General features: G+C 44.0%; 1 protein-coding gene across 11 annotated transcripts in view; it reads right to left on the bottom strand.

Moving 5' to 3' along the window:
- MAP4 (microtubule associated protein 4) overlaps nt 1-27,686 on the bottom strand; it is a 253,220-nt gene that overhangs the window by 188,195 nt on the left and 37,339 nt on the right. For all 11 annotated transcript variants that reach the window (XM_034759705.1, XM_034759698.1, XM_034759702.1 and 8 more), the window contains exon 2: nt 12,638-12,689. The gene's annotated coding sequence lies outside the window, so the exon portion shown is untranslated. The remainder of the gene's footprint in view (nt 1-12,637; nt 12,690-27,686) is intronic.

Below are 27,686 nucleotides of genomic sequence, written 5' to 3'. Positions count from 1 at the left end.
GAAAGGTTAAGAACCACCCTGTCCTTCTCATATGGCTAAATGTGGAGCGGGGGGGGGACGGGACGGGGGGAGGCGCGAGGAGGGGGAAAGGGACCTGGTATGGGAAAGGTTGAGAACCATTGGTCTACATGTATCACCTGAAGACAATATTAAAGCATCAGCTAGTGCAGAATGCAGTGACCTTTCTGCTAAGCAAAGTGATTTAGAGCAAGCACATTACACAACTGATTGGCAAAATGCAATAACTTCATCTGTTTCCAAGTGCTTATTCAATATGCTGGCTCCAATGTAAGGAGCCCTATGAGATTTCCAGCCTGGCTACCATAAAGACCACTTCTCTTCCTATGCAGTTTTGAGACAGCGAAGACATATTTGCAAAGAGCCTAGTCAGGTACTTTTGGACTGGAGGCAGGGTATTTCCAGAGGATTTGCATCTGTAAAACTTGTTCCTTCTAAACTTGATCTTCAGAGCATGGTCCAAGTAACATTTTTACAGAAGCGTCTCTGATTTTGGACTATCAATGTGTAATCACAGCTGATTTGGATGGCACAAAGAGGCAGGCTATTTGTACCATATATTGCAAGTAAATTAATGTGTTTAATTTATGTTTTTCAACTTGATGCCAGGTGAATAATTAAATAAAAATTAGCTGTTCTAGAAACACCCCATGCTGATGGCCACTGCTGCTTGCATCGTTTGTCAGAGAAAACTATTTACATTTAGGCATAAATATCCTAATTTAAAAATGCAAAGAGACAGCTGGACCTATTTGTTCTTGTAAAAAGTGTTTAAAATCATGCAGCTTGCAACATTTCATGAGCTGCTGGGCACTTCTGGAGGCTGTGAGTAGAACTCAAGTCTCTCTCCAGTCACAACTACTCTGAAAAATGTCTTCCCAAGAAAGCTGGGATTAAAACACTCTTCATGACAAAAAAAGGGGGCATCACTCTTCCACAATATTACTGCTTCAGCACAGACAGGAAGTGGGAGCAATGGTTTAGCTTCAGAGTCAGAGATGAAGTAGAAATAGGAGTCCGTTGGGGCACCCCGAAACTATCAAGGATTATACAGCTATCACCTAAAACTCCCACAGTATGTAAATCCTCTTCTCACAGGTTGGAAAGAAAGCTTACCCATGTGTTCCCTTTCCAATATCAATATGTAAAACTAGGACCACAAAGCAAAGCAGACCAAATTTCTCCCCCAGCAAGGGGCTTTCTCCCAAGTTAAGATTTACCTCAGCATCCACTGCTGTGTATTCCAGAGTCTGTCATATCCAGACCCACACCTGAGGTCACACAAGCACTGTGCCAGTACTCAGTGACACAGGCAACTCTGTTAGAGATTGAGGTAGTGCCTCCTTTCATAACCCTGCTCAACTGTTCCTTGCATTACAAAAGGGCATTCTGAATGCACTTTCACCTTGAGAAAGCACTAAACTGAACACTAAGTAAACGGAAAGGAAAACATGCCAGCTGTAAAATAGTCAAGGTCTTCTGTTCTAGCCTGGGACTTCTAGTTTACTCCCTCTGACCAGTAAGTAAAGACATCTAAATATAACAAACTGTTGCATCTACTCGCCACCAGTGTGCTGATTTAATTCTGCCTCTAGCAGGAGAATACGCTTGGAGTGGTCACATGACATTTATTCTTAAAGAGGATCCTGAGGATTTTCGCTTGAGCTAAATCCTGCCATGTGGCTGGCCAAATGCCACAAAGCCTTGGTAGAACTCATCAGTTCTGAAAAGGGAGCGGCAATGTTAGGTGCAGAAGCACTAGCCAGTGATGATAGAAAGTGGTGTGTCATGCAAGAAGTAAAGAGAGAGCCTCCAGAAAACACTACTGCTCCCTCAACGTGTTAGTGCTGCACTAAGCTCATGGCAGCCTCTGGAACTACCTTGGCAGCCACTTGCTGCTACCCCATCTATTTGGTCAGTCAAAAGGTTGGGCTAGATGAAAGGCATATAAGAGGTGGGGGACAGAGAAAACACTGAATATTTTAAAGTAACAGAATCTTACAGAAGAGTTCCCAGGCTGCACCTAGAAATCTGGAATCAGAACAGAGCTCTGGCAGCACAGGCCTGCATTAAATTTTGAATTGTCTTGGCCTATCAGTAGGGGTTAACTCATCCCAGTCTAGTATAGGTGTAACTCACAAACCTCCTGGGTGTGGTGCTCTGTCCCATCTAGTGGCATGGAGACCACCTGGAGAGAGAGTAATGAGTCTGCTCTAAACTCTTAGCTAAGAGCCACTTGGATTTTACCTCATGCTGTAGCGGCTCGTGCACTTAGCTCCAGAGGTCCCAAGTTCGATCCCGCCCACCGATGACCTATTTTTGGTTGCTTTAGAGGTAAAATCTTTTACAGGTAAATTCCTGCCTGCTTGGAACAAGCCCAACATTAGACACTGTTACCATCCAATAGAAATAATATTAGATATACACAGCTAATTTCATTTTGTATAAAATTTGCTCTAAGCTTGTGTCTCAGGGAAATATACTAAAAATCAGCAGACACACAGGAGAAGAATGAATAATTAACATGAAAAGAATTTGCACAGAGAACCACATCCAGAGGATGCATGCAGGTTTCAAGGGCATGCAAGTGGAAAGACAGTTCTTTTCCATAACTGGTGTTCTTCGAGATGTGTTGTTCATGTTCATTCCATATTAGGTGTGTGTGCTCGCCACATGCCCTGGTGCTGGAAGTTTTTCCCTCAGCACTATCCATAGGGGATCGGCTCTGGCGCCCCCTGGAGTGGCGCCCCCATGGCACAGTATAAGGTTAACCGCCGGCTCCCCCCACCCTCAGTTCCTTCTTGCCAGAAATTCCAACAGTGGGGAAGGAGGGCGGGTCATGGAATGAACATGAGCAACACATCTTACAGAACACCAGTTACGGAAAAGGTAACTGTCTTTTCTTCAAGTGCTTGCTCATGTCCATTCCACATTAGGTGACTCCAAAACAGTACCCCTGGAGGTGGGTAGGAGTTCACGGACGTATAGATTGCAACACAGCTCTGCCGAAACAAGCGTCGTCCCTGGCCTGCTGAGTGATGGCCTAATGAGCGATAAACATGTGGACAGAGGATCATGTTGCGGCTCTACAGATGTCCTGGAGGTGCACCAGGAAGGCCCCTGAAGATGCTTGAGCTCTCGTCAAGTGGGCTCTGACAATCGGTGGCAGTGGAAACCCGCCAGGTCATAACAGGTCCTTATGCACAAGGTGATCCAAATGGAAATCCTCTGAGAGGACACTGGATGACCCTTCATCCTATCTGCTGTAGCGATGAAGCGTTGAGTCGATTTACGGAAAAGCTTGGTATATTCCAAGTAAAAAGCCAAGGCCCTCCGGCGTCCAGGGCGTGAAGACACCTCTCTTCACTGGTCTTGTGCAGTTTGGGACAGAACACCGGGAAGATGATGTCCAGGTTCATATGGAAGGTGGAGACCATCTTTGGCAGGAAGGCCGGGTGAGGTCGTAACTGAACCTTATGTTTGTAGAAGACCGTGTATGACAGTTCTGAGATCAAGACTTTAATTTCAGAGACCCATCTCGCTGACGTCACCGCCACCAGGAATGCGACCTTCCACAACAGATGCGAAAGGGAGCAGGGACCCAGCAGTTCAAAGGGCAGGCCAGTGAGCACAGAGAGGACCAAGTTAAGATCCCACTGCAGGATGGGAGCCCGTACCTGTGGAAAGAGTCTCTCCAGCCCTATGATAAATGGTAGCACCCATTTATGGCCAGGTAAGTCAGTCTAGTTGAGGGCTTCCTACTTCCCAGGAGGACCTGTTGGACTTCTTCCGAACAGGTCCGCTCCTCCGCGTTCAGCCACGCAGCATCCATGCCAAGAGGTGGAGGGACCAGAGGTTGGGGCGTAAGAACCAACCGTGGTCCTGTGACAGCAGGTCTGGTCGGTTGGGCAGGGAGGGGCTGCTGACAGGCTCATGGGCATGCTGAACCAATGCTGGTGAGGCCACATCGGGGCAATCATGATAACCTGTGCCTGGTCTCTCGATCTTTGCAGGGCCCTGCTGATGAGTGGAATTGGAGGAAATGCGTACATCAGGCTCCCTGACCATGACAGGAGGAAGGCATCGGAGAGGGAGCCCTTGCTCAGACCCTGTCGAGAACAAAACCGGTGGCATTTCCTGTTCTGTCTTGTAGCAAACAGGTCCACTTGGGGAGTTCCCCATCTTTGGAAGATCATGCAGGCTACCTCTGGATGGAGGGACTACTTGTGGTGAGAGGAGACGACCTTGCTGAACTGGTCTCCCAGCATAGTCCTGACACCGTGAAGGTGACAAGCTTCCAGGTAGATTTCATGGCTGATTAAGTCCCACAGACGGAGCGCCTTCTGACAGAGCAAACGAGCGTGCTCCCCCTTGCCTGTTGATGTAGAACATTGAGGCTGTGTTGTCCATCAGGACTCGTACCACCTTGCCCGACAGATGTGGCAAGAAGACTCTGCACGCCAGCCAGACTACTCAAAGCTCTTTGACTTTTATGTGTAACCGCGCCTCCTCCAGGGACCACATCCCCATGTCTGGAGGTTGCCAAGATGTGCCCCCCAGCCGAGGTCTGAGGCTTCCGACACCAACTCGATGGAGTCAGGAGGCTTGTCAAACAGAACCCCTTCTAGGACTGTCCTGCAGTTGGTCCACCATCTCAGCGAAGTAAGTATCACCTAAGGAATGGTAACGATATTCTCCAGGGGGTCTCGGGACTGGGAATAGACCGTTGCCAGCCATTACTGCAGGGGTCACATCTGGAGCCTGGCATGGTGGACCACGTAAGTGCACGCTGCCATGTAACCCAACAGGCTCAGACAGACCCTAGCTGTAGTCAGAGCGAACACAGACTTCTGCGATGAGGTTCACCATCGTGTGGAACCTTTCCAGTGGCAGGACCGCTCTGGCAAAAGTTCCTGGTGCGTTTTGGCGTCATCCGGAGGAACCAAGTGAGGGGGCCTTATGATAGCCTCATCCGGCGATGACAATGCCACAGGAACTTCCACGTCCATTGGTGGTCCAGCAGCTTTCTCCCTTGAGTCCTCCTGGACCCGCGGCATCTTACCCTCCGAAGCCTCAAGCACCACAGGGGGATGGGATACCGAGGTCGCTGGCCTCTCCGAGGCTCCCGACACTGATCGGGCAGCCTGGGAAGGTTGGGTGAACCCCCAAGGGTTCCACGGATACCATGGCGCCGGCCACTACGCCTGGGGCAATGGGACAGGTTTTGGTGCCAATAATGTAGTCAGCACTGCTAGTACTGGCTCTTCTCCCAGCGTCAGGGAACCTCGCTCCGAGCCGCAACCTCCTTCTTGGAGACAGACGATGATGGCCCAGCGATCGGCAGTCTCTGGTGCCCGATCGGTCCTGGGATCGGTACCAGGCCCTTGAAGACGGTCAGGATCGGTCCCAGAGTTCTTGCTGTGTGGCGTGTGCCTCGGAGGGTCTGCGCCAATCTACTGGCGAAGTATGCCTCAAGTACCTCGATAGGTGCCTGCGGTGCGGGACCGAAGAGGGCTCTGCTGAGCCTGCCTCTCCAGTCCTGAGGCATGACGGCTTGGGTGGGCATCGGTACTGCTGAGGTGGGGACACACGCATAGGTCCCAACACAGGTTTTCCCCGAGTCCGGGGTACCGCTACAGCCGGTGTGGGCAGCACCAGGAGCGTCAGGATCTCTTGAAAAAAAGCGACAAAGAGTCCTGTGGCACCTTACAGACTAACAGACGTATTGGAGCATAAGCTTTTGTGGGTGAATACCCACTTCATCAGATGACGAAGTGGGTATTCACCCACGAAAGCTTATGCTCCAATATGTCTGTTAGTCTATAAGGTGCCACAGGACACACTGTCGCTTTTTACAGAGCCAGACTAACACGGCTACCCCTCTGATATAGGATCTCTTGAGCCGCTCAAGAGCTTTGGGCGCAAACGGCACCTGACGCTGGCTAGGGCCTGCACCGCTATCTGGGGTCGCAGGTGAAGCATAGGATGGGTTGCACCGCTTGACTCGAGTGGGGCCCGACTTCCGGAACAGGGTGTTGAGATGCCTGGCACAGGTAGTGGCTCACCCCCAGCCCTCTCCTTTCCCTTACAGAAGGTAGAAGTCTTCCCCTCCCAACCCTTCTCGGCTTCTTCCCCGGAGCCGTGGAAGGGGACCGGTGCCGGCTAGCGGACAGCACCGGCAGAGCACTGCGCATGGAGATGCAATGCTCGATGCAGAGTCGGACCGTTGCCCCAGTGCCGGAGCGAGTGCAGACTCCATTAGGAGCGCTTTCAGACAGATATGGCGCTCCTTCTTCATCCTAGGTTTGAAGGACTTGCAGATACGGCACTTGTCACTGATGTGCCCTTCGCCTAAGCACCTTAGGCAGCTGGTATGTGGATCACTGATGGGCACAGGCCGTTTGCAGAGATCACAGAGCTTAAAGCCTGGGGACCGGGGCATGCCCCGGCCCAGTCCCATTTGGGACTAACGAAAAGTTGAGAACTACTACTAAGGGTAACTAAGAAACTACTAACTATATACAACTATATTACAGGTTTTCAAAGTTCACAAGAACAGAGAATGAAAACTCTAGCCGAAGCAGCAGATGTTCCAGCACCGTCACTGGCAGCAAAAAAGAACTGAGGGTCGGGAGAGATGGAGGTGCCCCTTACACTGTGCCATGCAGGGGCCACTCCATGGGATACTGCTGAGGGAAAATCTTCCAGCACTGGTGCATGCGGCAAGCACACACCCCTAATATGGAATGGACATGAGCAAGCACTCGAAGAACAGATATTTGTCTGCAGCATTTTATCAAAGACCTGGGAATCATTTCCAGATGGTGTTGCCAGTCACTGGCTGTGGTCAGGCTGGAGCATGGGACTAGCCTGAAGGTCAAGAGATGGCACAGTTTTAGTTCAGAAAAATAATTCTTGAGACTAGTTGTTCCATTGTGCTTGTAACCTGTATGGCTTCTTAATTTAGCTAGTCTGATTTTTTTCTTCCAAAACCAGTTAATGCTAAAGACCAGTTTCCACCTTCCTAAATGCAGACAGGAAGCCAGCAGAGAGGAGGAAGGGAGTAACTGCTGCACTTCAACCACCATTGTATTTACATTTCCGTTCTCTCAACAACAAATAAATGTAATTGGGACCGAACATGAGGCACTACTTGAAAAACAAAGGTTGAGGTTTCTGGAGAGAAAGGGGTGCAAAAGTAGGTTTGGATTCCTTTGCAGTGTTATCAGGTGGGCATTTTGAGAGAATGATTCACTTCCTTGTGGAACTTAAAACTGCAATAGCTAGGGAGGGAGTTACTGAATCTCAATGGGCAGCCAAGGTATTGTGTGCTCATAGACACAAGCAGTTTCCCGCTGAAAGGAAAAGGATAAGGGACTGGACATATTATTTTATCCAGTACAATGCTAAGTGGTTAAGTCATTTTTCTTAAAATAAAGGACTTCCACCTATACTTTAGGAAGAGAGATGAACCATTCCTTCCCATATTCTATCAGATTATTTGGCACAGTATTTTGAATAAATATGTACTGTATCATGTACCATTCAAGCAAGCAATCTTAGTCCACTGTTAACTTTTTAATCATTTCCAAAAAACAAATTTCCACGTTACTTCCACCAACTTAGACTATTAGACAAAGGTTTAAGAAATACAGGTTAACTGGCACTAATAGTGAAAAGTGTTTACTTCTTGCATTTCCTCCCAGGTTGGGCAATGAAAATAAACTAGTCTATTTCTAATCAAAAGTGTTCGATATTCCTTAAGCTATCTGCCATACCACCATATCACTTGACTACAAGTGCCACTGAGAAACATCAATATTTCACACTCCTCGAGGAAGCACAGAAGATGGCCAAAAGACCAGTGTGCTTTATATGTTTGCAAAGCCATAAAAGGAGCAAGGGGGAAGGTGTTGGCTTTGAACTGGTCATCCTCTCAAATTTAATTGGTTCTCTAAAGTCAGAGTCCAAGACATTATTTAAAGCCCTGTTTGGACTGGGAATGGCAATGGGAAATGATGTACTAAGATAAAACTGACCAGCCTCCAGTATTAAAGGTGCACAATAAGGCACTTCCTTCCCAACACCCTCTAACCCTACCTGCTGCCCCTAGCTCAGCTGCTGTTCCGAAAGAAGTGAACTTTACACATCCGGCTATTGGAACTGCTCCAGAGGCAATGAGCGTGGGTTAGACCTACCAGAAGAAAGTGTTTCAGGAAATGCTTTTAGCTGCCAAACAAGCTCTTTGGGAAACACCTGCTTGATTTCCATGTCCTGAAAATTTAACAGCAAGGATCAAAAGGGGTAATGACATGGCAAATATTGCCAACACCCTTTGAGCCAGCCTGCCTCAAGTCTACATTACATTTCTAGGTTGCTTTCTACACAAAGAAAAAGAAGGGGGGAGATTGAAAACCCTCTGATCAGTAAGAGATGCAGGTTAAAGAAAAAAGTGTAAGACATTTTGCCCTGATTGTCAATGAGACAACCAAGAAAAACAGCCTGATAGGTACAAAGTTGCTTCAATCATTGCTAATCAGAAGTTCGAATGGGAAAAGCTGCAGTCCAGAGGGGGGTGTCAAGACTCCCACATCCTCTGTTCTGAGTTGCTTATATTCCTAAATCCCTGCTTTAGAAAGGCAAGGCCCCACCTTCCACCACCGCTCTCCCTTTAACTAGAGTTACCATATTCAAACATTTAAAAAAGAGGACACTCCACGGGGACCCAGTCCCACCTCCGGCCCCGCCCCAACTCCACCCCTTCCCCGCCCCTGGCCCCGCCCCAACCCCATCCCCATTCCAACCCCTTCCCCAAAGTCCCTGCCCCAACTCTACCCCCTCCTCCCTCCCGCTCTGATCTTGGTTGGGGGTTGCTAAGTGCTTCCTTGCTCCCCACTCGCCCTGCAGCTCCTGCACACACACACCCCGCCCCTGCAGCCTCTGCGCCCCCCTGCCCCTGCAGCCTCTATGCCCCTGCCTGCCCTGCTCCTCCTCACCCTGCAGCCTCTGCACCCACCGCCTGCCCTGCCCCTGCGCCCCCCTGCCCTGCTCCTCCTCGCCCTGCAGTCCCTGCACCCCCCCGCCCCTGCAGCCTCTGCGCCCCCCGCCTGCCCTGCCCCTGCACCCCCTGCCGCCTCTATGCCCCTGCCATGCCCTGCTCCTCCTCGCCCTGCAGCCTCTGCACCCACCGCCTGCCCTGCCCCTGCGCCCCCCTGCCTGCCCTGCTCCTCCTTGCCCCTGCACCCCCCTGCCCCTGCAGCCTCTATGCCCCTGCCTGCCCTGCTCCTCCTAACCATGCAGCCTCTGCACCCCCCCCACCTGCCCTGCTCCCCCGCTCACCCGGCAGCTTCTACCTGGCGGGGGCTTCGGATGCTCAGCAGCGACTGGGGCAACGCGGGTCCCTGCAGCCCCAGCACATGCTGCATTCCCTGCCCCACGCCGCAGCCTCCTTCCTGCCGCGTGGGGTGATGGGGCTGCAGGAAGGGTCCCCCAGTGACTGGGGAGTCCCCACCCGTGAGGGAAGCCTGAGCCGCTGGCTGGGCCCGGCCTCCCCATGGTCCTGCGGGCTCAGCTGGGGCGCGCAGTCCGCCCGGCCTCCGGGGGCAGCAGCGGCCCCTTCGCCGCCTTCTGTGGCTGCGCCCCCCCTTCCCCCGCCCGAGCTCACTACAATGTAGCCGGGCGGCTGGGCTGCGCTGCGGACCCGGCGGATCGTGCTGGGTCCGGGCAGACCCTGGCTTATGCTGCCTCCCTATTTCCCCGGACATGTCCGGCTTTTTGGCAATTCCCCCCGGACGGGGATTTGAGTACCAAAAAGCCGGACATGTCCGGGGAAATCCAGACGTATGGTAACCCTTCCTTTAACAATGTCCAGGGCCAGAAACACAGAGAGAAGCATGAACTGAATTCAGAAGACATCATGACTTCCCATCCCCCTCCCAAGCATGATAAGCCAATGTATTTGGCAATTAGTCAAAGAGCTTTTAAAGAAGAAAACAGCTTAGGGTGGCTTCCCCTTTGTATTATGGCTCTCTGCCAAATACATCAACTGGCTGTGTTCACAGTAGATTTTATTTAAATCAAAGATTTAAAATCACAGATTTAAATCAGTAAGCAGTAACTCTTGTTTTTTTAAATAATTGATTTTAATCTTGTTTTGTATTTGTACTATTTAGTTATTTTCCTCGAGAAAGGTTGATTCCCATTGGTAACCATCAAAACAAGTTGATTTGCAACTAAACAGCCTTTACACACTAATTTTGATACTTCTTTTTGCTAACCAAGAAGATATACAGTATCTATACATGTTTATTTAAGCAGTTATATGAATAAATGTAAGTTAAGCTACAGTCTTAATTTTTACATGTTTTATTTATGTTAGAAAATGGTGAATTGAGCAGTTCTACTTTACTAGGGTTTTTTTTAATTTGTGACACACTATTTGGATGTAAACTGAAATTCAATTAAAAATACAGAGTTTTTTGTTTATTTTTTAATTAAATAAAATACCTTAAATGTGCTGGATATACATGAAAAGTTTATCAAAACATATTTTACATTTAAAACTAACTGATTTAGTTAATAAAGGGAAATATTATCTGTAGTTAGTGAACTGAAATGATTGTTTCTGGTGACCAGGTGTTTCAAGATGTTAAAGAACTAGTAGATCTCATTCTCTCACACCTACTTTTTATTCATAGACTGTAAGAGGAAAACAAGTTTTCATGCTTTTTTTTAAACTCCCAATTAGTTTCTTAACTTTCAATTAACTAGTCATTGAAATAAACTAGCTGAATAAACTGAAACGAGGAATATATTCTTTCTATACATGCAGATGATGCTACTGCTGTCAAAAGCTGGTTTAGCACTTCAACAAACTCTAGTTCCAGGTGCTTAGCCAGTGACTTCCACTAGTGCAGTGGTTTGACTTTTTTAAAAACTTGACAAACATGTGCTGCTTAATTTTTTTAAAAAATTAACTGAAATATTTAATTATAGTACGTTTAAGCCTTACTATAGGTTGTCAAAATTTCAAATTTAATTTTAAATAGTTTTATTTTTACAAAATGAACATTTAATTTAAATTAAAAAACCTGATTTTTTTTATCCACCTTGGCTGTGATACTCAATATTAGATAAAAGCCAATTTTAGTGATATATCAGGTTATGAGTGGATGCTGGAAAGCTTTACTTGGTTTGACTGTGAGTTTATCAGACAAACCTTTCCAACCTCAACACTAGTAGCTGGTTAAGAGCTTCCAAGAAAGAGGTATTCAAGATAAAGCTTGTGCCACACCTACAGAAGACAATTTAAAGATGCAGTTGAGACAACTGAATTTCCCCCGGGGAAGTTTTAACTAGTCATTCCAAGTACAGTGGTTTGCCATTAAAAATCCAACATCTACCATTTAGTACCTAATAGAATTATTTCCTGTTCTAATTCTATATACTGAAGTATCTCAGATATCATTGGGTGTTAACAGTAGGTAGGTATGGACTTTGATGGTGACCTCTTATACTAATTTTGTATGTTTCATGGTTTGTTTGGTATCTGTATCACTATGTGGGTGAAGACAGGAAGAAACACTGCATTAGCCAAACACCTCCAGGTCTGAGAAACAGCAGAGGCTTGAAAAAAATGGGTAACATTTTACAATATGAAGGTACTTAGCAATTAAATTAGCCATTGACACATGTATACTCCTACATTACAGCCTATGCCTTTCTCAACACAAATAGGAGTCAATGGTTACAGAATTCTATTTATTCTTAATTATTTGCTAGTATATGCAAAGCACACAGGGTCTCCTGGAACAGATATGCTCACCCCCTTAATCATCCCTTGGCTATGTAAGCCAGTGCACCACAATGAAGCAGTTTGGCTATTCAGCACCTTCAGTTATTCAAGAACAGCGAGTGTGGCATTTGAGCCTAGGGTAGTGACAAGCTCAAGGTTTGTTAATTACTTCATCCAAACATGCTGTCAAGCTAAGTCAGACTCACCTCTTCCCTGCAAAAGAATCGTGTACAACTGGGTCACTCAAACTCTGCATCAGCAGAACAAACAGACGACACAACACGAGACCAGACAGGCTGGGGTAAAGGAGGAAAAAACTGATAGGAGAAACAGGAAAAGGGAAGAGGTCCACACTGCCAGACATTACATTCTTTGGGCCACATTTAGATTCTGCTACCTAAAACTGAGCAGAGGCAGGTGCCAGAAGCAATAAAGAAGCCTCAAGTCTGAGAATCTGAGCAAAACAAGGAAAACTGAAGATCTTAGGTGGAAGAGGGAAGGATTTCATGTCGTTAAAATGCTTTCAGCGCATATTCATTCTGCAGAGACTTCCATGGGAGGGTCTCTCACACAATGCCTAGCATTAGGACTTACAGATTCTGCCAGACTAGACTCACCATTTCAGCCCCAATCAGCTGAAGCAGCTGGACCTGCCTGTCCAGCTTTGCTGCTAAACTCCAGCGGGAACCTACGCAGTCTCCACACACCATATTAGGGCTACGTTTATCCAGCTGAAGTTTCAGTATGTATGCACCAATGATTCTGCTTCAAAATTTTGTGGATGTCAAATATGTAATGTATCTTTAATGAGAGGTGATTCCATACCTTAAAAGCAGATGTTCCCTTTGTGTGTTCTTAATCTCCACAAACAGCTTATCTGTAAAATAAATGAGTACACAATTAAAAAGGAAGCTAGGGTTATAATCAACTACTTGGATGTCACAGAGACTTTGATCTTTCTCAGGGCTGGCCGGCCCAAATTTTAGTCCATGGCTTTGTACAAACTAATCCACTGGAAATTTTACTAAATTTTAATTTGCTGTTTTCCCATTTCTGTGGCCTGGGATCCTCTCGCTTACTTTATCCCACAATGACAACACAAAATAAAGCAGACATTAGGTTACTAACCCAGCCCTGAACCCTAACTGTAACAGTCTAGGAAGCAAGTTCTACAGTAGCCTCTAATAAAAGGCTAGATAGCACTGTTCAAGTCATTCATAAAAAAGCCAGAAGGAACCATTGAGATCATCTGGTCCAGGGGTTCTCAAACTGGGGGTCAGGACCCCTCAGGGGGTCGCGAGGTTATTACATGGGGGGTCACGAGCTGTCAACTTCCACCCCAAACCTTGCTTTGCCTCCAGCATTTATAATGGTGTTAAATATATAAAAAAGTGTTTTTAATTTATAAGTGGGGGTCGCACTCAGAGACTTGCTATGTGAAAGGGGTCACCAGTAAAAAAGTTTGAGAGCCACCGATCTAGTCTGACCTCCTGCATAACACACCCCACAGGATATCACTGAATTAATTCCTGTTTGAACTAGAGCATCTTTGTTAGAAAAACATGCAACGTTGATTTAAAATTGTGTAGTGATGGAGAATCCACCACAATCCTTGGTAAATTATTCCAGTGGTTAATTATCCTCACTGTTAAAAATGTGCACCTCATTTCTAGTCTGAATTTTCTGGCTTCAACTTCCAGCCACTGGATCTTGGTATGGCTTTGTCTGGTAGCCTGAAGAGTCCTCTATTATCAAATCCCTGTTTCCCATGTAAGTACTTACAGACTGATCAAATCAGCCCTTAAACTTCTCTTTGTTAACCTAAATAGATCAAGCTCCCTGAGTATCACTATAAAGCAGGTTTTCCAATTCTTTAATCATTCTCATGGCTTCCCTCTGAACCCTTGCCAATTTATCAACATCCTTCTGGGAAGAATATTTCAGTAGCATCTGCACCAGTGTTATTACAGAGGCCATATAACCTTCTTACACCTACTCAATATTCCGTTTATACATCCAACAATCACATTAACCCTTTTCCCTGCAACACTGCACCATCATCTTATGTTCAGCTGATTATCCACCATAACCCCCAAGTATTTTCAGAGTCACTGCTTTGCAAGGTAGAGTCCCTCTCAGCCAGTATGGATGTCCTGCTTTCTTAGTTCCTAGATTTAGGACTTCATTTGGCTGCACTGAAATGTTGTCTACTTGTGCCCAAATGATCCAGATAACTCTGTGCCAGAGACCTGTCTTCTTCATTAACCACTTCCCCCATCTTTGTGTCATCTACAAACTTGGTCACTAATCATTATGTTTTCTACCAGGTCACTGATTAAAATGATTAACAGCAGAGTGCCAAGAATCAATTTCTGCAGGACCCCTCCAGAAACACAACCACTCAATGACAATTCCCTGTTTACAGTTATATTTTGAGACTTGTCAGTTAGCCAGTTTTTAATCTATTTAACATGTGCCGTGTTAATAATGTATCATTCTAGTTTCTTAATCAAAATGTCATACAGAACCAAGTCAAATGCCTTACAGAAGTCTATTACCTCAATCAACCAAGCTAGATCTCTGAAGAGATTACGTTAGACAAAATCTATTTCCACAAACCCATGTTGATTGGCATTAATTATATTACCCTCCTTTAATTCTTGACCAAGTCCTGTATCAGCTGTTTTATTATTTTGCCAATACATATGCACAAAATATAAATTAAATTGAAAGTGAACAAATTAAAGACAAAATAGCTGCAAGAGACATCACTGAAGGTAAATTGATACTGGACTCTGTGTCTTCTGGGTCATGCTTCATGACATTAGAACACAGCATCAGAGTCAAATAACCAATGTTGCTAACATGGCACTCCTGGGGCTTATGACCTATACCAGCCATTCACCAACAACGGTTGCCTTGTGACTATGTGCAGAATAAAACTGATCCAGAGCAATGAAGGATCAGAACATAAGCTAGCAGAAATCAAGTCAGTACAAAGGCACACAAGCAGCATCACTGGCACAACCATAAGAGAACTGAGTGGTGACGTACTCAGGGAGAAGCATCACCTTCATGGCTTGTGCACACTACTAGCCAGTACATGCAGAATATTAACATTCATTCTTCAGAAGGAAGGAGTCCTGCAAGACAGGCACCTGGAACTTGAGGAAAGAACAGAGGACTCACAGCAATGCAGTAGCGGACAGGAACCCTCATACATAAAACACACTCACAAAATAGTGTCACAATTTTATCATGATTCTCAGAAAAAATTCTTTTAAAATCGTAGATCCTGGAATAGTGCAAGTAAGTTAGAGTCTCCACTTTCATTTGAAAAAACAGTATATTTCTAGCCCTCATGATTGCAGAGAAGAGCTTGAATATGTGATCCAAATGTACTTTAAGATTCAAAAGTCAGCATGTACATAAAAAAACCAAAATTATGTTTTAAAGTTCCATGATTTTGGGGAACCTGATTATTTTTGAGTACTTGGGGCTGGCAATATTACAGTTATGAACTGATAAATTAGATTGACTAAATCACTGGATTATATCTTGGCCCCATTAAAGTCAATAGGAGCTTTGCCACTGACTTCAGTGGAACCAGAATTTCACCCATTTTCTTTGAAAAAGATACATTTGCAGTAATTTCTTGCTGTGAAAATTGCACTGAATGATAGTCTTCAATATACTTCAAATCATCCATCATATTGTGTTCCTTTGCTCTCAGCTGCCCCAAAAGCCCAAATTCTTCCACTGGGGGGAAAAAAGCATTAAAGCTATTTTGTTCTAGGCCAGAGGCTCCCAAACTGTGGCTGATAACTAGGGGTCCAGAGAGAGCTGTCTGGCCAAATGGTGCTGGCTCTCCTTGTTTGCAGCTTAAGCAAACAAATAGATGTAAAGAAAGAAGATATAGAACAAAAGTAAACAGAGTGTGATCAACACTTAGAACAGAATGCCTCCCTTAACACATTAAAGAGAGCTAAAAACACTACCTAAGAATGGCCATACTAGATCAGACCAAAGGTCCATCTGGCCCAGTATCCTGTCTTCCATCAGTGGCCAATGCCAGGTGCCCCAGAGAGAATGAACAGAACTCATCAAGTGATCCATCCCCTGTCGCATATTCCCAGCTTCTGGCAAACAGAGACTAGGGACACCATCCCTGCCCATGCCGGCTAATAGGCATTTATGGACCTATCCTCCATGAATTTTTCTAGTTCTTTTTTGAACCCTGTTATAGTCTTGGCCTTCACAACATCCTCTGGCAAGGCGTTCCACAGGCTGACTATGCGATGTATGAAAAAAAACTTCCTTTTGTTTGTTTTAAACCTGCTGCCTATTAATTTCATTTGTTGGACCCTAGTTCTTGTGTTATGTGAAGGAGTAAACACCACTTGCTTATTTACTTTCTCCATACCACTCATGATTTTATAGACCTCTATCATATCCCCCCAGTCGTCTCTTTTCCAAGCTGAAAAGTCCCAGTCTTATTAATCTCTCCTCATACAGAAGCCATTCCATACCCCTAATCATTTGTGTTGCCCTTTTCTCAACCTTTTCCAAGGCCAATACATCTTTTTTGAGATGGGGCGATCACATATGCACTCAGTATTCAAGATGCGGGTGTACCATGGATTTATATAGAGACAATATGATATTTTCTGTTCAAGTCCTTTCCCAGCATTATTTTTCTATGTAAACAATTTCTCAAGTTGCCACAGATATGTAGGACCATTAATGAGAAGGGAAGTGTCCATGTGAAAATCTACACCATGAAAATTTTGGGGATGTTTTAGGCAGTTAGATCACTACTCTGCATTATTTCATATCTCTGCACAGCATTTTTTCCACATGCAGGGCTCAAAGTCCTGTAAGTCCATGTTGTCACAACGGGTTGTGCAACCAGGTATGTGTGACACTTCGGGTCTCTTATAGAATTGCATTTTTGGCATAACTGAGGAACAGCCGCACTCTGTCTCCAGTCACAGAGGGCAGGATGGGATCATATGATCAATTGATGAAACGCCAGTGAGAGCTAAAGGGCACTGAAATATTTGTGGCATGGTTTCTCTCAGTCACTAATTGGTAAAGCTATTACCCAAAGGATTCTAAGACCTTTCACATGGCAAAACTCTTATTTTTATATTAGTAAACCCTCAATTGAGACAACTAAACATGAACAATTGTTTATTTCTGTTCAGACAAGGAGGTAGGAATAAAAAGGCATCACAAATTATGTCATTCCACCCCAAAGCTGAAGGACACTTTCAGTAATTCCAACTTCACAGAGAGTAGAATTTGTTGTGGTGTTTTAGATAGCTGTTTCGCTTTTATCAGACTTGCCCATGCCTAAGGGAAACCAATTTGAACCCATTTAGGAAAATATACTGAATGATCTTTCAAAGGCTACAATTATTTCACATCAAAGTTAAGATATTAACTGAACCAATAAATTTTAACTTGTGGTTCTCACAGCACCCCTGCACATAGTGGGCCAGATCTTCAGCACAGCTTTACTGGCTTCAATGAAGCTGCACCATTTTACAACAATTGAGGACACAGCCTAGTATCACTATTTATCTATAGGGTCTGTGAAGGAGTGTATGAGCCCTTTAAGAGTCAGACAGGAGCTCACAGTCTGGGATAATCAAGGAGATTGCCTGTTCCACCTGGTACTTCCTTATTTAAGCAGAAAGAGGAAGTTGAGCAGGGGAGAGATAGTAGAGAGATCTAGCTGACAAATGGGGGTGGATCTCTCTCCAGCCGGTTAGTCTGATGAGGCACAAAAACTTTAATTTTTTAAGTCTGGGAAACACAACCCTTTTTAGCCTGAAGTATATAAATCCATGGTAACCCCAAATGTTGAATACAGCATGCAGTTTTGGTATCCTCATCTCAAAAAATATAAATTAGAATTGGAAAAGATGCAGAGAAGAGCAACGAAAATGACTCGGGTATGGAACAGTTTCATATGAGGACTTTTCAGCTTAGACAAGACATGACTAAGTGTGTTGGGGGGAGGGGAAGATATGTCAAAGGTCTATAAAATGATGAATGGGATGGAGAAAGTGAATAGGGAAGAGTTATTTACCCCTTCACATAACACAAGAACTAGGGGTTACCCAATTAAATTAATCGGCAGCAGGTTTAAAACTTACTTCCTTGTGTATGTCTTCACACAACACACAGTCAACCTGGGGAACTCTTTGCCAGGGGATGTCGAGAAGGCCAAAAGTGTAACAAGTTAAAAAAAGAACTAGATAAATTCATGGACAATAGGTCCATCAGTGGATAGGTCAAGATGGTCAGGGATGCAATCCCACGCTCTGGGTTTTCCTAACCCAGAAGCTGGATGACAGGGAATGGACCACTCAAAATTTCCCTGTTCTATTCATTCCCCCTGAAACATCTGGCACTGGTCACTATCAGAGACAGGATACTGGGAGAGATGGCCCTTTGGTCTAACACAGTATGGCCATTCTTATGTTAAGAAAGGAGGACTGAATTAACACTCCAGCTTGGAGGAGAACTGTGAGCTGGAGCAGATAGAAGACTCCAAGGGAATAAAAAGACAACTCCTCCAGCCAGGTAGGGGTGAAATTTGGACTCTGAAGCCTTTATTTTTATTCAAACAGTATAGGATAATAAACCAGCATAATACTGACGACAGACAGACTCTGGAGTTCTTATGGAATCTGGGAAGGGAAACTGAGGATGACCTCAGCAGAGCCACACTAGCCCAGAAGAGGTTGCTCCAGGGCAGGCACACCCATTTACAGCATCCGAAACTTGCTAGGTGTTTTCCAGTCGAACAGTAAGATCTTATGACACACTTTTGACCTTGCCTTCCCTAGTATAAAGACATAGCAACGTGTACATATAAGAAGAATTTTAAAACACTACAGTAGACACTCATTAGTAGCAACACATCGGTGCCCTTTTGCTATGTTGCTCCGAAGCAGCTGTTGCTGTTTTGGGGAGTGTCAATTCACAGTAGGGAAAGTGTTCCCAGGGGACATGTTGCTCGTAAGCAGAGGTTGGTCTTACAAGGTGTTGCTGCAAACAAGCGTCTACAGCAGGGGTCAGCAACCTTTCAGAAGTGATGTGCCAAGTTTTCATTTATTCACTCTAATTTAAGGTTTCGCATGCCAGTAATACATGTTAATGTTTTTAGAAGGTCTCTTTCTAGAAGTCTATAATATATAACTAAACTATTGTTGTATGTAAAGTAAACCAAGTTTTTCAAATGTTTAAGAAGCTTCATTTAAAATTAAATTAAAATGCAGAGCCCCCTGGACCTGTGGCCAGGACCCAGGCAGTGTGAGTGCCACTGAAAATCAGCTCACGTGCCGGCTTCAGCACACATGCCACAGGTTGGCTACCCCTGGTCTTTTTATTTGTTATACTGTAGATACTACGCTGCACACACGATTCTCCCTTTGGGGAGAGTAAGAGAAAAACGAACCAAACAACGCACTAGTTGTGTCATTTAATTTTAAAGCACTACCAGAAGGCTCTCCGATACTGTGGTGATGAGGGTAGGATAGTGGATCCCTATCTGAGGGAATTTACAATCGTAGTCTTGCTAGATGGAGGGGGTTACCTTAGTGGAAATGTGCTACATCTGTGGTAACATTAACTAGTGGCATAATTCAAACAATGTTAAAATAAAATGCTAAAAACTGCATTAACGTAAAACAGACCAAATGAGAATGAACGCCATCTCAGCTAATGCAAAGCTATAATAATACTGTACATGGTGACGCATACAGGGTAGATTTGGTAAACCAAGATGTATTTATTCTCAATGTATTACAGTCACAAAACTACATCCATATTTCAAACAATTATGTGTTAACAATTTATCTCTATATTAAAGCATGTTGCAAGATATTTTTCAGACCCTTAGTATTCAGGATGGCAATTGCTTCCCTCAGTTCTCATACCAGGGTTAGTTCTTTCTTGGCAGCAGCTGTCTTCACAGTCTATTTAGGAAAAAAACCAATGGTGTGCCCAGGAGGTAGTGCTGCTGTTGTCCATGCCACCTACTAATGAAATATCCCACCACCTCTTGCTGAGAGTGGCTATTCAGAAAAACAGGTGAGGCAGGGTCACAATAAGGATTCCCTACACCCTATCCCATGAAAGATCATAATTAGTCATTTAAATTAGATGGCACCTATCCCCATGAGTTTAGTGTCTTTTAATGTTTGTACACCACCTAGTCCAATGGGTAGGGCCTTACCAAATTTACAGTTCATTTTGGTCAATTTCACAGTCATAGGATTTTAAAAATCATAAATTTCATTATATCAGCTATTTAAATCTGAAATTTCACGGTGCTATAATTGTAGGGGTCCTGACCCAAAAAGTTGTTGGGAGGGAGGTCACAAGGTTAGTCTAGGGAGGGTTGTGGTACTGCTACCCATACTTCTGCGCAGCTGGTGGTGGTGGCAGCGTTGCCTTGAGAGCTGGGCAGCTGGAGCACAGTGGCTGCTGGCATGGTATGGTATTGCCACCCTTCCTTCTGCACTGCTGCCTGAAGAACTGGACCCTCAGTCAGCAGCCGCAGCTCTCCGGCCACCCAGCTCTGAAGGCAGCAGTGTAGAAGTCAGAATATGATATGATATGGTATTGCCACTCTTACTTCTGTGCTGCTGCTGGCAGGGCGTTGCCTTCAGAGCTGGGCGCCCGGCCAACAGCCGCCACTCTCCGGCCGCCCAGCTCTGAAGGCAGCACAGAAGTAAGTGACCCCCCTTAAAATAGCCTTATGACCCCCATGCAACTCCCTTTTGCGTCAGGACCCCCAATTTGAGAAACATTAGTCTCCACCCATGACATCTGTAAAAGCACACAAGACCAGATTTCACGGGGGGGGACCACCAGATTTCATAGTCCATGACTCGTTTTTCATGGCCATGAATTTGGTAGGTGTTAGTCCAGACTTTTGTAAACCCTGACTCATCAAGCCATACAGAATGGTCATGAAACCCACTGCCTACACCTTAATGCTACCCACCACATTTCTTCACCAGAGGAGAAAGGCCTTCACCAAAAGTAGTAGTAGCTACATGTAGTCTGCAATAGCAACTTGGGAGACAGGAGAAACTGCTTCCACTTCAGTAGCCACTGTTCCTTACCAGGGTTCCTTGCCCATTCTTGAACTCAACAAGTTCTTAAATCAAGTGTTTATGCCAGAAATAGGATGATGATGTTTTCTGCACAGGGACTACCTCCAAGTGTATGATGCATTCTTGTGCAAATTCAATTTACTGTTCCCACTCCTGCATGAGAAGACCTGGATGAAGCTGACAGTACATTATAGGATCTTAAATCTAGAAGACGTCACCTTCCCAAGTGTTTCGCTATAGCTTTTCCTTCCTCTCCATTGGAAGAAGTAACTCAGTCAAGTTTAGACTTGAAGTTTACATCTGTTGTAGAGTGGGATGTAGGTGGTCAGATTTATTGGTCAGAGGAAATGATGATCAGGCCTAGTGGTCAGAGCAAGAGTCAGGTAATGGAGCCAGAGATCAGAGCTGACGACTGAGTCAGGAGTCAAGCCAAGGATCAGAGCCAGAGTCAATAGCCAGGGATGTAACAAGACAGGAGGGCAAGAACAGGACAGGAAGGCAGGAATCAGGAACAATGCAGGGCTCAGGAGTCAGGAGAGAAGGCAGGGTCCAATATAGCAGCCAGCCCAGTTGCTTAGACAATATCCCATGCGCCCCCTAGCCCCCTTTTCTGGCTTAAATAGTGAGTCTGAGCCAATCAGAGAGGCCAGACATCTCCTCCAATCAGAAGCTTTGAGGGAGGTGTCTATGGTGAGCTACTGGCCACCAGCCCATACTCCTTGCTGGTACCAGTGAGCTGATAGGAGGTGGCAGAGGTCCGAGGACTGCCTGGGGATCTGCGGACCTGCGTTTGAGATTCACAATCCCTCACAAAATGTTACTGAAATATAAAGATTTTTCAAAAGCTAAAAAAAGTCTTGCATTTAAATTCCAAACCTGAGCAACCTTCTAGGGAAGCATTCAGGGACAAAAGTCAGCCTCACCTGGCAATTATTGTAAAGAATGCCTTGTGCTTCTCTTTTGCCGTGCAAAACATTTTTTGCTCAGAAATCAAAATCTTATGGGGTACAGTGGGACTTCCAGTAGAGTGGAATCTGTACTAGTAGCGGTTATCACTGAAGTCACACTATTCCAACTCAATCCAGAAATCAGACCATGGAATTAAGAACCTCAAGGGGACCGATTTTCAGTGTGTGGAAAAATTAGACAATATTCTTTGGCAATGTCCACGCTTCATGCTTATAGAAGATAATGGCCTTTTTGTTGAGGTAGTCTAACCAAGCTGTTAGACACACACCAATGGATGTAGAAAGGTTAAACTTAATTCATAAAATCAGGTAACATCAAATAACAAGCACTTTTCCTCTTCCACTATTTCCCACCATTGTTACCATAGGTGCAATGTAGGGAAAGGCACCAATAGCCAAGGGCATTTTAACCAGCAGGGCTCAAGAGTGCCACCTTCTCAAGATAATCAGGTACACTAGAGAGATGTTTGTAGCAACCAAGTTTCAATAAGAAAGGATCTGAATAGAAAAACTATCCCTCGAATGTGCTGGTAAAGAAGCAGCATCCCATACCAATGCCCTTTTGCAACCATGGATTGCAGAGAATTTGATCCCCATCTAGGGAAAATGAAGTCCAAAAAATTGCAAGGAGGCTCATGACTACATAAATCAAGTTTTTATGTAATGGAGGAAGAAAAGTTCTCCCAAGAAAAGCTTCCTGGATTCTGAAGAAGATTCCTGCTCAAAATGGAAGTTAGTTCTGGATGTAGGCATTTGGTACCAGTATCTGAGGAGTTTACCACTAATATTAGCTGAATGTGCCAAGTAACAGCAACACTTGGTTCAGTGGTTACCTGAAAGAAGATCAAGGAGGCCTTTGGAAGGAGATAAGGTTAGTTATCCTGAGAAATTAAAGTAATTTTTTTTGGAAGAAGGAAAACGGATGCCATCTTCGACTAACAGTGACAAAGTAGAAACACAAGGTAGGTGAGGTAATATCTTTTACTGGACCAACTTCTGTTGGTGAGAGAGAGAAGCTTTTGAGCCACACAGAGCTCTTCTTCAGAACAGAAGTTGGACCAATAAAAGATATTACCTCACCCACCTTGTCGTTCCCAGGATATGAGAGAGACATGGCTACAACTACACTAGATATAATAGCGAGACAGTAGGTCCAACATAACTAACCAACACTGAACGGACACCAATGTAGAATACAGAAGAAATACAGAGATTTCAGAAGTAGTGCTTACAGAAAGCCTTCTTACCCCTGTAAACAAATAATATAGAGGCATATCAGCCAGCCTGTTGGTGTCCCAGATATCATACTACCTACTGGACACCAAGAACTCAGAGATGAACACAAAATTATTTTACTGACCAGACTGCCCTCCCTGTGACTAGCCAACAGCAAAAATACCAGAGGAAGAAATTCAGTGGATACAGAGACAGAAATTCAGTGGATACAGAGACAAACACCTACAAGATCTTTATCAAGCATTCTTAAAACTACAATACCCACCTGCTGAAGTGAAAAAACAGATTGACAGAGCCAGAAGAGTACCCAGAAGTCTCCTACTACAGGACAGGCCCAACAAAAAAAATAACAGAACGCCACTATCCGTCATCTTCAGCCCACAACTAAAACCTCTCCAGAGCATCATCAAAGATCTACAACCTATCCTGAAAGACGATCCCTCACTCTCACAGATCTTGGGAGACAGACCTGTCCTCGCTTACAGACAGCCCCCCAAACTAAAGCAAATACTCACCAGCAACCACACACCACACAAAAACACTAACCCAGGAACCTATCCTTACCACAAAGCCTGATGTCAACTCTGTCCACATATCTATTCAAGTGACACCATCGTAGGACCTAATCACCTCAGCCACGCCATCAGGGGCTCGTTCACCTGCACATCTACCAATGTGATATATGCCATCAGGTGCCAGCAATGCCCCTCTGCCATGTACAGTGGCCAAACCGGACAGTCTCTACGCAAAAGAATAAATGGACACAAACCTAACATCAGGAATCATAACATTCAAAAACCAGTAGGAGAACACTTCAACCTCTCTGGTCACTCAGTAACAGACTTAAAGGTGGCAATTTTGCAACAGGAAAGCTTCAAAAACAAACTCCTACGAGAAACTGCTGAACTAGAATTAATTTGCAAACTAGATACCATTAACTTTGGCTTGAATAGAGACTGGGAGTGGCTGGGTCATTACACAAATTGAATCTATTTCCCCACCTTAAGTATACTCACACCTTCTTGTCAACTGTCTGGAATGGGCCATCTTGATTATCACTACAAAAGTTTTTTTCTCCTGCTGATAATAGCTCATCTTAATTAATTAGCCTCTTAAGGATTGGTATGGCAACTTCCACCTTTTCATGTTCTCTGTATGTATATACACCTCTACCTCAATATAACGCGACCCAATATAACATGAATTCGGATATAATGCGGTAAAGCAGTGCTCCGGGGGGACGGGGCTGCGCACTCCAGTGGATCAAAGCAAGTTCAATATAACACGGTTTCACCTATAATGCGGTAAGATTTTTTGGCTCCTGAGGACAGCGTTCTATTGAAGTAGAGGTGTATATCTTCTTAGTATATGTTCCATTCTATGCATCTGCTGAAGTGGGCTGTAGCCCACAAAAGCTTATGCTCAAATAAATTTGTTAGTCTCTAAGGTGCCACAAGTACTCCTGTTCTTTTTTCAGTGGATACAGGTCTAATTAAGAAATTAACACCCAATCACATAGCCCAGGTTACTGTAATCTCAATTGCATTTGATCTGATTGTTTCACAATACAGCACACACTGCACAGTCTGAGCCAAATCCAGGAGTTTAATTTTTAATAGCCAGCTGCTTCAGTTTATTCATTTATAGCTAAATTGAACAAATGACTGCTTTGGTTACCATTAAGTAATCATTAGTAACTGGACCCAAACTAAAAAGCTCTCACCATTCAGTCCTCTTATGAATATCAAGAAGCTTTTCTTCACTATAGTCACTAGACAGGGATCAAGGAATATTTAGAAATATTAAAAGAGATTCCACACCAAAGAGGAAATTAAATCTTGCTACATAGTGTCAAAATATATATCCCAGTTTCCTGGGAACTGTACTACTTTCTCGGGGATCCATTTTTGACCCACTATACTCCCTCTATACCCTATCTCTGAATGATCCTATCCACAAACAAGGCATTAACTATCATATTTATGTCACCAATGCACAAATCGGTATCTTGGTGGAATGATGATAATCAATGGGATACAGTAATATCTACAAAATATATAGGAATGACAGGATAGGTCACGCTGGGGGAGGGAGGAGGGGAGTGGCACTAAAGAAAGCAAAGCAGAGAGTCAAATATAGTACAAATCTTAAATGAACCAAACTGTACCACAGACAATCTATGGATAGAAATTCCATGCTTGAATAATAAGAATATAGCAATAGGGATATACTACCGACCACCTGACAAGGATGGTGATGGTGACTATGAAATGCCCAGGGAGATTAGTAAGGCTATAAAAATAGAAAACACAATAATAATGGGGGATTTCAACTATCCCCATGTTGACTGGGTACATGTCACCTCACGATGGGATGCACAGATGAAGCTTCTTGACACCATAAATGACAGCTTCTTGGAGCAGCTAGTCCTGGAACCCACAAGAGGAGAGGCAATTCTTGAGTTAGTCCTAAATGGAGCACAGAATCTGGTCCAAGAGGTGAATATTGCTGAACCGGTTGGTAATAGTGACCATAATATAATTAAATTTAACATCCCTGTGGTGGGGAAACACCAAAGAATCCAACCGCAAGTAATATTTAACTTCAGAAAGGGGAACTACACAAAAATGAGGTTAAAAAAACCTAGTTAAACGTAAATTAAAAGGTACAGTCCCAGAAATGAAATGCCTGCAAGCTGCATGGAAACTTTAAAAAAAAAAAAAAAAAACACCACAAGAGGCTCAAATTAAATGTATACCCCAAATTTAAAAGCCCTATAAGAGGACCAAAGGAGTGCCACCATGGCTATACAACGAAGTAAAAAGTAGTTAGAGGCAAAAAGGCATCCTTTAAAAATTGGAAGTTAAAGCCTACTGAGGAAAATAGAAAGGAGCATAAATTCTGTCAAATCAAGTGTAAAAGTATAATTAGGCAGGCCAAAAAAAAATTTGAAGAGCAACTAGAAAACAACTCCAAAACTAAAACAGCAAAAAAAAAAAAAAAAAATTAAGTACATCACTGGACAATCGAGGTGCTAAATCAGCACTCAAGGAAGATAAGGCCATCGAAGAGAAATTAATGAACTATTTGCATCAGTCTTCACAGCAGAGGTTGTAATGGAGGTTCCCACGCCTGAGCCATTCTTTCTAGATGAAAAATCTGAGGTACTGTCCCAGATCGAGGTGTCAGAGGACATTTTGGAACAAATTGATAAATTAAACAGGAATAAGTCATTAGGACCAGAGGTATTCACCCAAGAATTCTGAAGGAACTCAAATGTAAAGTAGCAAAACTACTAACTGTGATACATAACCTATCATTTAAATCAGATGACTGGAAGATTACTAATGTGAAGCCAAATTTTTTTTTTTTAAAGGCTACAGAGACGATCCCAGCAAGTACAGGATGGTAAGCCTAACCTCGATACCGGGCAAATTGGTTAAAACTATAGTAAAGAACAGAATTATCAGACACATAGATGAATATGATATGTTGGGGAAGAGTCAACTTGACTTTTGTAAAGGGAAATCTTGCCTCACCAATCTATTAGAATTCTTTGAGAGGGTAAACAAACATGTGGACAAAGATGATACAGGGGATATAGTGTACTTGGACATCCAGAAACCCTTTGACAAGGTCCATCACCAAACGCTCTTAAGCAAACTAAGCAGCCATGGAATAAAAGGGAAGATCATCTCATGTATCAGTAACTGGTTAAAAGATAGGAAACAAAGGGTAAGAATAAATGGTCAGTTTTCAGAATGGAGAGAGGTAAATAGTGGTGTCTCCCAGGGGTCTGTACTGTTCAACATATCCATGAATGATCTGGCAAAAGGGGTAAACACTGAGGTGGCAAAATTTGCAGATGATACAAAATTACTCAAGATAGTTAAGTCCAAAGCAGACTGCAAAGAGGGACAAAGGGACCTCACAAAACTGGGTGACTGGACAACAAAATGGCAGATGAAATTCAATGTTGATAAATGCAAAGAAATGCACATTGGAAAATATAATCCCAACTATACATATAAACTGATGGAGTCTAAATTAGCTGTTACAACTCAAGAAAGATCTTGGAGTCATTGTGGATAGTTCTCTGAAAACATCCGCTCAATGATCAGTGACAGTCAAAAAAGCGAACAGAATGTTTAGAACCATTAGCAAAGAGATAAGACAGAAAATATCATAATGCCTCTATATAAATCCACAGTATGCCCACATCTTCTATACTCTGTACAGATCTGGTTGCCCGATCTCAAAATAGGTATCTTTAAGGCCCTACTTAACTTGCAATATTGCTGATCCCGCAATATTCGGCTTCCACCTCAATTTTTATTTTAATTAGCTTACTTTGCAGAATCCACAATTTTGCATACATTTTGAGGTTTGCAACACACACTTTTTTCCCTATTAGTACAGTAGAACCCCATTTATCTGAGCTGACAGTGGCGGGGCTCCCGCTGTCAGCCCCATGCATTAATGGCCGTAATATAGTTACAGCAGAATTACTGGCTATCAAAAAAATTAGCAGGC

Source organism: Trachemys scripta, chromosome 2 (assembly GCF_013100865.1).
Source record: "Trachemys scripta elegans isolate TJP31775 chromosome 2, CAS_Tse_1.0, whole genome shotgun sequence".
NCBI classification, from domain to species: domain Eukaryota; kingdom Metazoa; phylum Chordata; order Testudines; family Emydidae; genus Trachemys; species Trachemys scripta.
The sequence above is the reverse complement of the archived record's forward strand: the minus strand, read 5'-3'. Positions and strand labels throughout refer to the sequence as shown.